Consider the following 13,060-nt stretch of genomic DNA (forward strand, 5'->3'; position numbering starts at 1 on the left):
CTAAAGAAAAGGCAGAGCTTCTTGGATCACGACCGAAGCAGCATAACCTGCTGGAAGATGGAGTTCGCATTGCGCATCACTACGGCACATCATCAGCATAGACAACTGTCCACGGTTTTCAAAATGGCAAACAACCTTTGGTGTTGTGATGATGCGGTGTCTCTCATGCAACAACTCTGCAAGTCTGATCCATACAAGCCGGATGATTGGAGGCTGTTTATAGATTAAGGAAAAGACACTCTGAAAGCAGTCCTCCTACACAATGGGAATCGGCTTCCGTCCGTGCCAATAGCACATGCAGAGAAGATGACCAAGAGCTATGAAACTATGAAGATTTTGCTTTCCGCTATCGAGTATGAGAAGCATCAGTGGAAAATATGTGAGGACCTCAAAGTGATCAGTCTACTTCTAGGCCTTCAGAACGGTTGTGCGAAGCACATATGCGTTCTCTGCTTGTGGAACAATAGAGCTAATGCCGGGCACTATGTAAGAAAAGAATGGCCGGCAAGGCCAAAAGATGCACCCGGAAAGTTCAACTGTCTTCACAAACCCCTTGTGGATCCAGAAAACATATTCTTGCCTGCACTGCCTCTCAAGCTGGGCTTGGAGAAAAATTACTTAAATCAAACGGGTACTGGTTTCAGTACTTGTCTATGGAGCTCGGTGGCATGGTATCCGAAGCCAAATTTGAAGCAGGGTATTGAGTGGTCCTCAGATCCGCATGCTGGTTAATAATGGTGACTTCATCAAGGCATTAAACCCACTGGAGAGGGACGCATGGGATTCATTCGTGAATGTCTCACAGCACTACATTAGAAACCATCGTGCAGACAACTACAAAGAAATTGTGGCAGGCATGTTACGGAGTTATCGAGCTCTGGGCTCACGGATGTCCTTGAAGATTCATTTTTTTCACTCCCACCTCTATTTCTTCCTAGATAACCTCGGAGACATCGAGACATCAGTGACGAGTACTGTGAAAGGTTTCACCAAGACGTTGCTATAATGGAGAGCAGGTATCGAGGCCGATTCAGTCCCAACATGATGGACGACTACTGCTGGATGCTACAACGTGATGAGAGTCAGGTGAACAAGGGGGACAAACAAAGTGCAGAAGTATTTTTAGAACTTCATCACTTGCTAATTGAGATGTCCGCCCCCACGGGAAACCCAGGGAGGGGTGTTGCAACACCCATCCTAGGAAGGACCCACAGCCTCACGCCCACCCCAGGAGGAGACCACAGGGGGGGTGTAGAGAGAGCATCAGGCCCGAGCGAGATGGGCCTAGGTGTCCCTCTTGCTCTCAACACGGCCACCAGGAGGAGAGCAGTCCCGGCCAACTACATCTCAGTCGGGCCAGCCCTCCCCAGGATCGGGGTGGGACTTGTCTCTGCACAGTCCCAAGCAGCACCGTGGTGATGGCCACTGTATGCACCAGGGAAGGGACTGCCACTGTACGCCCTTCAGCTGTTACCCTCTGCAACCCCGTGGCGATGGCCACTGTATGCACCAGGCAGGACGTGACGGCTACTGTATGCATGTCAGCTGGTAAACCAGGCAGAGGCAGAACCGCGGTGATGGCCACTGTACACACCAGGGAAGGGATGGCCACTGTACGCCCTTTGTCTGCCTCCTCCTTAGGGAACAGCTCCGTGGTAATGGCCACTGTAGCACCGGGCAGGAAGTGACGGCCACTGAACGCACTTCGGCTGTTGTCTCTAGGGCTCATGGAACCGCTGTGACGGCCACTGTACACACTGGGGAAGAGACGGCCACTGTACGCCCTTCATCTACAGCCCTGAGACTACCCCTTTGGAGGAAGTCCCTGGCTCGGCCCACCACCCCTCCGGAGGCCGAGTGGGACGTCACTCTCTCTCTCCATACAGGTGCAGACCCTCAGAGGAGTTGCAGATCGAGGAGTGGTAGTGAGGACCTCTCCTGAGCCTGGGGATCCATGTCCTACAGGCCGCCCCTGGACGCTGTCCGCCGCTGACAGATGCCATGAGGAAGGGATGCTTCAGGCAGCTCCTGATGGCGGTCCAACCCTGTGGAGACCACAGCCCTCAGACACCCAGGGGCACCCCCAGGACCCCGGGGCGGGGTCTCTCAAGCCCCACCCGCAGACAACCCTCCTCCAGGAGCAGGCGAAGGCAGGCACGCCTGGTGGCCCTGTTCAGCCCCAGTCCAGAGGGCCACCTCTCCGGTCGAGGCCCCACCGGGAAAGGGCCTCCCTGCATGCCGACCAGCAGCCCCAGCCTGACAACATCACCCCTGGCAGTAGTTCCGTGCTCCCTACAGGGAGGGCACACCTGACGACCTACCTCTCACGCCCGGGCGCCACTTGTAATCGGCCCAGTCCCCAGCAGCCCGGGCCAAGCCTGACAGTGTCCCTATTAACCTGTACATGTATGTCATTGTTGTATATTGTAAAGGATTGTAATTAAGGCAATATATGTGTAAGGTTGGTCTGCCGAATATTTATGCCCTGTTCCTCTTGTAGCGTTTTCTAGTTCCGGTCTCGAAAGAGAACCCCGCTCAGTAGCTAGTTTTCTTAGGACGAGAAGTCGACCTAAAATCACCTAGCATAACACTAATAATATGTGCTTTGGATTTCCATATTTTTGTACCATAAATCATCACAAAATTCTTTGTGTGTGCTTCCATATATGTTACAAGACTGAGACGAGTTATGCCACATATCATGTTTTCAGTCTGATATTCAAGAAACCTGGTCCGATAGCGCAAAATGAATACCAGATTTGAAATCAGTGCTATCAAATTAGTCAGGGACACATACTCACGTATGAGAACCATATTGGCTGTTAATCAGTGCAATCGTCACTACCCAACTTTTCTCAGTTGATCCTAAGGTAGCTTTTCCCGTAGAATCCATTTCTGCTTGGGTCTTCTTCCTGAAAAACATAGCACACAGGAACACCTGGAGAGGTCTAACTTACAAGCATACATCTGGAAACAATGTCTTAAGTAAGATATTGATTATCCTACACCTGAGGGCAATGGCTGGCAGCAGACAGACGATGACCTTGTTCCAGTTTGGTTCACCTGTTCACAGTGTCCACCAAGGCTGTGCAGAAAACTTCTCAGAAAATCAAAGTGTGGAGAAGCTGATGATGAGGGTTTGGGAAGCGAAAGAAGGAAACAAAGGCTTCAACCTCCAAAAAAGAGGCAGAGAAAGGAAGGGACTAAATCCCCTAATGAAAATCATCTAAAATCTGCTATAGACATTTCATCTTCCTCATCAGAGAGTGACAGTGATTTTCTACTCAACAGAGATCCAGAGAAGTCAGACAGAGAGACTGATTACTCAGATGACTTGGAATAACACTTATCAATTGATTTGTCTATTAAATTACTAGTGTACCTTTATAATTACGTAATCAGAATACATGTGCTAGTGTATCTCATATTAATGTCTATACGTACGTTATGTCTGACTATATCATTATGTACCGGTAATTTCTTGCATACACAGACACTTCTACACCAGTTTAACCCATTAGTAACAAACAAAAGTCTATGACGTTTACGTTAATAGTTTCTCGCAAAGTACAGCGTTATGTGCTATCTCCTTCCCTTGCCAATCTTGTTCACATTTTACCATTCTTATGGCCATATTTAAAATGCAGTACAGTCTCACAGAGGGCAGCCCAACACCCTCAGAAGAAGCCTACAGAGAGGTAAATAGAGGGCGACCTGACTCCGGGCGACAGGGACATAAGTCCACCCGGGCCACGTGCCCCTATGACCCGGAGCTCGCTCGCCACCACCATAGCAGGAAAGTGAGACTACCTTGCGGGTGAGCTGACCACTGACAACCACGGGGTGGAGCTATTACTCTAGCTCCAGTCAGCACCCCTGAGACGGCCAGTAGCCGCTCAACCCTCCTACAGGAGACGGCCTACAGCCGTTCTGGAGGTAATGAGGAGACGGCTGGTAGCTGCTCCCGCCTTCGTCAGGAGATGGCCAGAAGCTGCTTTGAAGGTGCCCTAGACAAGACGGCCGGTAGCCGCTCGACCTTCCTACAGGAGGTGGCCTGCAGCCGCTCCAGAGGTAACGAGGAGACGGGCAGTAGCCGCTGCTGCCTTCGTCAGGAGACAGCCGGTAGCTGCTCGACCCTCCTACAGGAGATGGCCTTCAGCTGCTCTGGAGGTAACGAGGAGACGGCTGGTAGCCGCACTGAAGGTGCCATTGAGTCGGCCTATAGCTGCTCCCTTCCCCAGGCCACGGCCAGTAGTCGGGCCTTAGTGACGGCCGGTAGCCACGCCCCTAGAAGGTCACGACCAGTAGCAGGGCCCCACGGCAGGAGACAGCCAGTAGCCGCTCCTCCGTCAGGTACTGACTCCTGCCCACCAACCTACGACCCAAAGGGAGACCCCAACCCAGAGGTATTGGAGAGGCCCCATAACTACCACCGGGCTCTTCTTACTACAGCTGGTTCCTGAGAGGGCCTGCCTGACGGACCCCGATGGAGGCCGACGCCGCAGCCCGCTCCTGACAGCATCCCCAACTGCCTATGACCGCAGCCCCCGGGACCTCCAGACCACCCCCAACCCCAGGGCGGGACATCCCTTCACCCTGACGCCGGAGATCTTCGTCCTCCAACAGGCGTCTGAGCGAGAAGTTCAGGCAGCTGTTCGGCCCCATCTTTGAGGGCCAGACTCCCACCCCGAGCCCTGAAAGCGCGGGACTCTTCGCCACCAGCAGCCCTGGATGAGAGAGGACGCCCCTACACGTGATCCCGCGGCCCCTGAATACTGAGGCCCCTGGCGGAGCTCAGCCTCGTCAGTACTGAGGCTGAGCCATTCCCGTCGCCCTTTTACCTGACCGCCAGTACGTCCAGTCCCGAAAGTGAGTGAAAGTGAAAGCACATTGTTCGTGACATAGTGAAACGAGGGTAGAATAGTGAGTTATCAGAATATGGAAAGTCAGTGAGAAAGCATCAGTAATAATACAAAAGAAAAGTGGAATAAGTAAGATAACAGTGAAACAACGAACACATCAAGGCAGTCAAATAAGGGTCTGTCTCAAGTGAACACGCTACCATATATAGTGACTCTGCCTTGCATTAAGATCACACAGAGGCCCCAGTGCATCAGTAATAATTAACGACACGACAGACAAACCAGTTAGCCTGCCAACAGTGAAAATAGTGCCACCAATTCCACCAATATACAGAACCTAGACTTCCTGCAATAATAGTGCATACCCTCTCTGCCCTAAGTGCTTTTCATCTTACCCGACCTTGTCCTGAGTAGTATCCTGCGCGATACTAACACCCCATGTCTATAGGCCTAAGAATTATAATTGTCCAGTATACCTGTATTTGTGACATCTGCCCATTCCACTGTAGAATTTAGTGACACACATGTAAGGTTGTTGCCTTGAGTTTTTGTGTCCTGCCTCTCGCTTATTTGTCTGAGCTCCGGTCTAGAAAGAGAACCCAGCTACACACTAGGCATTAGAGGGACGGGAAGCCGACCCTAAAACACCTAGCATTACACTGGCGGACAGCGGTGGTTCGTGACCCGGGCATACGAGAGAGGTAATCAGGAAATACGGGCAAAATGGCAATCAAACCGCACGTGCAATTACCTAAATTCGACCCCGAACAGTATGATGTTCACACATACCTGGCAGTTATTAAATCTTTGCTAGATATCGGGTTCGATGATGACAAGCAAAATATCGCGGTCGCACTCCCCCTACTGGGCAAAGCGGCAGCTAATATAGCACCCAAGATCGTCCCGGGGCTCACCTGGCAGAATTTCACGAAACTCGTGATTCAAGCCATCACTCCATCACTAGATAAAGTGGTGGTGCTATCCCAGTTGGATAGCCTAACCTTTGATGGCAATTTGGATGATACTCTAATCCAGGCCAGACGCCTGGTCACTGCTGCCTACCTGGAGCAGATGATAAAACCCGGGAGTAACACATCTTTCACATTCTCCTTAGAGTGCTCCCCAGCATGGTCAAGGAGCACTTTACAAACCATGACCCTACTGGAGACATGGATAAGGATATCCAACTGATATACTGCCTCCTGACCTCCTGCCCTACACCCCAGCAAATCAACATGGTGAAAAAGTTCCACACGAATATGCCGGCTCCCCCAGTTAAGCCACGTCCGTCTATGCCCCACACCAGCCCCACCCCAGCACCCAGCCTCCCTAGGGCGCACCCCACCCACCGGCACCCCAGTCACAAGGAGAACCCCAACCTCATTCTGGTGAATCCCTGAGAATTCTCTACTTGCAGCTCCAGGTGCCCACTGCACGATATCAGGGACCAATTAAAAGCTGCAAGACGGAAAACCACCCCAGGCCGACGTAAAGTCTCCTCCCTAGAGAACGAGGAACCAGAGGACGAACCTGCACCCACGGAGGAGACTGAACCCGGGGAACAGGACCCAGAGGCAGAAGAAGGAGGCCCCCGCAGTTGGATTTTTAGGACCACCCCCGCACCTTCCCACGGTGGCAGGGGCCACTTCCCCCAAATACCGCCCCCCAGTATACCACAAAATGAAGCTGAAAGGGGTGAAAGCCAGACTTCTGTTTGACATGGGAGCGGCCAGATCCTGCCTGTATAGCCAGTACTTCTCCCGTCACAAGTCGACCTTTGGCCCGCTATTCCTGATGTCTACTCACCTTGTGGACGTGGGGGATGGCCCCCCGCCGATCCGTGGGGAAACATGGGCGCTGCATGTCGACACCCATCAGCCGGCGTTGACACACAAGTTCATCGTGTTCGACTCTTCCTGCCGCAATTATGACGGATATCTGGGTCTGGACCTGCTACGGAAGTTAGGGGCCACCATTGATTGCCGCAACAGACAGCTCCAGTTCCAGAAATCACCCGACCCCCCCCCTCCCACTCGGACCGTCTGCACCTGCATGCCACAGCCCCGGCCGGAAGACTCCATGCCCCCCCCTTCTTTCCCCCCCTGACCTCCCTTCCCCCCCTGACCTCCCTTCCCTCTCCCCCCCGTCCCTCTCTTTTCCCACCACCATTTCCTCTGATGTCACCATTCCCCCCCACCACGAAGCCTGGGTGCCCCTCAACCGGCCCTCAGGTACATCTGTCCTATTCTCCCCACTCCTGCCACCCTGAACCCTCTCGGCCTGCCTCTTGCCCCCAACCTTCCTTCCTCCTCATCACACGGCAGTCCAGATTACCAACCTTGCCCCCTTGCCCCTCACTCTCCCTAAAGGGCTTATAATCGGAGAGATGGAGGAAGCCGAGCCCTGTGCCCCTCCCCCTCCCACTCCCCAGCCCCCCTGCCCCCCATTCCCGACCATCTCTCCACCCACGATTCAGACACCCTCCTCCGCCTCCTCCTGGATTTCCAGGATCTGTTCACGGCAGGACCCGCCAATATTGGACATACCACCTACCTGGCTCACAAGATTCACACGACAGGCCCACCGATCCGACAGCCATCCCGGCGGAAGAACCCCAAACAATGGGAAGAGGAAGACTGCCAGGTTCAGGAGATGATTGAAGCTGGAGTCGTCCCCCCTCCACCAGCCCCTGGTCCTCCCCCGTTGTCCTTGCGAAGAAAAAGGATGGCACGATGCGTTTCTGTGTTGATTACCGCCGGCTTAATGACGTAACCACCAAGGACGCTACTCCACTCCCTCGCATAGACGACTCCCTAGATTCCCTGTAAGGCGCCTCCTGGTTCTCCACCCTCGACCTCCAGTCAGGGTATTGGCAGGTCCCAGTGCTACCGGAGGACAGAGGCAAAACCGCATTCTCGACCAGCAATGGGAAACATTATGAATTTAATGTTTTACCCTTCGGCCTCTGTAACGCCCCTGCCACCTTCTCAAGACTAATGGAATCTGTCCTCAACGGCCTCACATGGGAGATCTGTCTAGCTTACTTGGATGTCGCCATCATTTTCAGCAAGACCTGGGCTGACCACCTTCAGCACCTCCACCAGGTTTTCACCTGAATCCGACAGACAGGCTTCAAACTCCGGCCCTCCAAGTGCGTCCTGGCCGCCAGAACCGTCCATTCCTAGGACACGTCATCTCCCAGGCTGGCATATCTCCTGACACAGACAAGCTCTGTGCCATCGCGGACTTTCTCCCACCACAAGATGTTCATGGAATTCGAGCCTTCCTCGGCCTAACGTCCTATTACCGCCGTTTTGTGAAGGGGTTCGCTCACATTGCCAAGCAACTCCATGACCTGACCCGTAAGGGAGAACCATTCATCTGGACGGACAAGAGATGAGCCGCCTTCCAACAACTTAAGGATAAGTTCGTCTCTGCCCCAGTCAAGGCCTTTCCTGACTATGCCCTCCCATTCCGGCTCTACATTGACGTTTCCCTAATCACGAACGGCGTTGTGCTGGCACAAGTCCAAGAGGGCCGCGAGCACATCATTGCCTGCGCCAGCCGTACCCTCAATCATGTGGAAAGAATTATGCTGCCACCAAGAGGGAGTACCTGGGCATCATCTGGACACTCGAGCACTTCCGGGCATACCTGTCGGTGACTCAAGTTACAATCATCACTGATCACCAGTCCCTTCAGTGGTTGCAGCAGTCCGACACCCACAATGCCCAGCTCATCCGATGGTGCGAAACCCTGGAGGAGTTCAACTATGAAATCTCGTACCGCCCCGGCAAACTCCACACCAACGCAGATGCTCTCTCCCGGCTCCCCATCAATGCCACCCAGAAGGAACCCGACCTCCTCCAGCAGTGGCATCATAAGGAACGACCCCTTTGGATCCCCCAGCACCTCTTGAAGATGCTGTATCGACAGGGTGACCACCTACTCACTCTGTCCGGGCATATCATCCTAGCCCCTGACACCGCCCTCGACTCCCTACGATACCTGCATACTCACAACAGCATTCACCTGGGCACGGAGAAACTCCTGCAGGTCTTTAACTACACCTACTGGGCGCCGAATCCCTCCACCCTAGCCAAGGAGATTATCCAATCTTGCCGGTCGTGCGCCCTCGGTAAGGACATCACCTGTATCTCCAGCCATTCAGGACATATATCCGCCCACAACCTTGGCAGCTGTTGGCAATCAACATAGTGGGACCTTTACCCCCAAAATCAGGCTATTGGTAAGTGATCATGTTCATTGATACATACTCCAAATTCGTCGTAGCCTGCCCAGCAAAAGAACACCACACTGTTGCAGTAGCTGATACCCTTGTTCAGTACGTATTTCCATACTTCGGTATCCCACAGGCAATCCAATCCTATAACGCACATAAGTTCACCAGCAAAATGTGGGAGGAGCTGGCCCACATATTTGGCTATAACATCTCGTACTCTTTTTTTTCTTTTTTTATGCGAGGAAGAAGGAACCAAAGGCCACGAGCCCGCAATTATTGTTCCTTCCAAGAGAAAAACAAAATACAAGAGAGAGCCAAATTCAAGATCCAGTCATACTCATCCCCTTACTGGCCCCAAGGAAATGCCATCTGCGAACGAAGCCATCGTACGTTGATGAATCAACTCCGCACCCAGATAGAAGCCACCAAAGACGACGACTGGCCCGGCCATGTAAAAATCGTGCAATGGGGCATCAACTCCTGCCCCCAAGAGGACGGGATTTTGCCGTACAAGTGAGTGTTTGGGGAAACACCTCTCCTCCTGCCCCTTTGCAAACACTTACAACCCCCCACCTCTACCCCCACATCTGACCCACTACACCATCTCAAACAACAGCTAACCCACCTTCAAAACAACCTGGACCTCTGCCCCGACACTGCCTCAAACCCCTACAAGCCAGGCGACACTGTTATGATAGCACAGCTCCCCACCCCCCACAAGCTCGTGCCATCCTTCACGGGGCCCCATACCATCATTTGCGTCCCTAACCCCTACCAGGTGATATTTGAATATCATGGCACTTCCCGCACTCTCAGAAACCATCATGTATGCCCTTTTCACGCTCTGCCTCCCCTGCCCCGGCCCAGCGCCCCGCCCCACCTACTCGCTGGTGAAGTGGTAACGTTCTCGCTTGCCATCTGGTAGACGGGAGTTCGTGCCTTGCTCAGGTTGCGAAAAGTTTCACTGACGAAGTGAGTGGTTACTGTCCCCCTTGAGCAAGGGGACGGGTGTGTGCGTGTGTGAAGGTCACAGCCTTGCCCTTAGATCGGACTATATGAGCTCTCAGCTCCCTTCCGGGAGGGTAAAAGCTGACGATCACGACCATCAAGTGATCCTGACCGACCCGGTGAATTACTACCCTCGCACCGCTTCCCTGTACCTCCTATGACTGCTACATCTCCCCCTCACCATCTCTCTCTCCCTCGCCTTCCCCGCCGCCTCACCCCCTGCCACGCCGCCTCACACCTCACCTGATAGCTCGCTGACACCGCCAATTCCTCGCCTCTCCCCCACCTCCCCACCACCAACCGCCCCGTCCCCCATGCCCAGCACCACGTGCCCCGTCCAAGGACCCATGACCCCGCAACCCACCACACCCCTGCCCCAGCCCTCACCCACCCCTGGCCTCAAATCTCCCTGTCCGCTGCCCACACACACCCCCTCGACCCCGCCTACCCTGTCCCACACCCATGACTCCACCTGCGCTGCCCACGCACCCACTACACCACCACCCACTAAGCCTACACCCCACTCCATGCCCCGTGCCACCCACACTCGTACCACCCCACAGCTGCCCTCACACACCCTACACACCTCACACACACACTGACACCGCACACCCACATCACCGCCCACACTCACCCTTGAAACAACCGTCACATGCTCCAGCCATCTCTCCCACCCACCCGGCCAATACACCCACACTCCCACCACACTCAGCTCGCCGCAAAATCACACTCCAGCCCCTACCCTAAATCATTTCACATTCATGCTACACCAGGCCCAAATCCCAGCCACCTACACTCCCCAGAAACACAGCACCGCATTACCCTGGCATAAAACCCCACACTTGCCGTCCATTTCCAGCATTCAGCACAGCCCTGCACAGAAGACAACACCTACCACCATGAGGATTTGCCAAGTCATATGGGCGCCGCCCTTCAAACGAAAACATCGAGTCCATGGATCCCGCCACCTCCTATGACTCCTCTGCTCCTCCACCGACCCATCCACCCTCCTCATTACCTGTGACGTGCAGCTAGACGAGAATGATGCCACCATGGCCTGGCACGCCCTCCTCCAACACCTACAGCCAGTCTACCACACCTACTACACCAAAGTTTACCACCTCCAGTCATAGGGACGTGACTTTTTCCCAGAAGACGGTGGTAAAATGCAGTAGGCCTACTGTATAATGTCACCGAGGGCAGCCCAACACCCCCAGAAGGAGCCCACAGAGGAGCATATACAACACGCCTGGACTCTGGGGTGACAGGGACATAAGTCCGCCCAGGCTGCGCGCCCCTATGACCCGGAGCTCGCCCTCCGCCACCATACCAGAAATACGAGACTATCTTCTGGGTAAGCCGACCACCAACAACCACGGGGTGGAGCTGTTACTCCAGCTACAGTCAGCACCCCTGAGATGGCCAGTAAGGAGATGGCCTTCAGCTGCTCTGGAGGTAACCAGAAGATGGCCGGTAGCCACTCCCGCCTTCATCAGGAGATGGCCAGAAGCCGCTTTGAAGGTGCCCCTAACGAGATGGCAGGTAGCCGCTCAACCCTCCTACAGGAGATGGCCTGCAGCCACTCCAGAGGTAACCAGGAGATGGCTGATAGCCACTTCCGCCTTCGTCAGGAGACAGCCGGTAGCTGCTCTGAAGGTGCCTCTCGAGAGACGGCCTGTAGCCGCTCGGCCTTCCTACAGGAGACGACCTGCAGCCGCTCGGCCTTCCTACAGAAGACGACCTGCAGCCGCTCCGGAGGTAACCAGGAGATGGCCAGTAGCCACTCCAAAGGTGCCCGTGAGTCGGCCTGTAGCCGCTTCCTCCCCCAGGCCATGGCCAGTGGCCGGGCCTTAGCAACGGCCGGTAACCACGCCCCTAGAAGGCCACGGCCAGTGGCTGGGTCCTACGGTGGGAGATGGCTGGTAGCTGCTCCTCCGTCAGGTGCTGACTCCTGCCTACTAACCTACAACTCAGAGGGAGACTCCAGTCTGGAGGAGTACTGGAGAGGCCCCGTGACTACCACCAGGCTCTTCTCCCTGCAGCCGGTTCCTGAGAGGACTTGCCTGACGGACCCCTCCTGATGGCGTCCCTGACCGCCGGGGATGCAGCCCTTGAGACCTCCAGACCACCCCCAGGACCTCCGGGCGGGACCTCCCTATACCCCGACGCTGAAGATCTTCGTCCTAGGTCAGGCGCCTGAGCGAGAAGTTCAGGCAGCTATTCGGCCCCAGCCCTGAGGACCAGACTCCCACCCCAAACCCCGAAAGCGCGGGATCTTTCGCCACCAACAGCCCCGGACGTGATCCCGTGGCCCCTGAACACAGAGACCCCTGGCGAAACTAAGCCCCACCAGTAGTGAGGCTGAGTCACTTCCTCCGCCCTTGTACCTGACCGCCACGACGCCCAGACCTGAAAGTCAGTGACAGTGAAAGCACAGTGTCCGTGGCACAGTGATAAAGAGTGGAGGAATGAGCAAGGTAACAATGAAACAGTGAACACGGCAGGGCAGTGAAATAAGGGTCTATTACAGTGAACACGCTACCAAATAGTGACGCCGCACCACACTAAGATCGTTCGTAGGCCCCAGTGTTAAAGAAATAATTACCCGCAGTGAAAAAAATGCCACCAATATACAGAAACTAGACTTCCTGCAATAGTAGTACATACCCTCTCTGCCCTAAGTGCTACTCACCTTACCCGACTTTGTCCTGAGTAGTATCCTGCGCGATACTAACACCCCATATCTAGGCCTAAGAATTGCCCAGTATACCTGTATTTGTGACATCTGCCCGTTCCACTGTAAAATCTAGTAATACAAATATAAGTTTGTTGCCTTGAGTTTTTGTGTCCTGCCTCTCTCTTATTTGTCTGAGCTCCGGTCTAGAAAGAGAACCCAGCTATACACTAGGTGTTAGAGGGACGGAAAGCCAACCATAAAACACCTAGC

The sequence above is a fragment of the Coenobita brevimanus genome, chromosome 14, assembly GCF_032717465.1.
Source record: "Coenobita brevimanus isolate Jiangsu-jjx chromosome 14, ASM3271746v2, whole genome shotgun sequence".
NCBI lineage: Eukaryota > Metazoa > Arthropoda > Malacostraca > Decapoda > Coenobitidae > Coenobita > Coenobita brevimanus.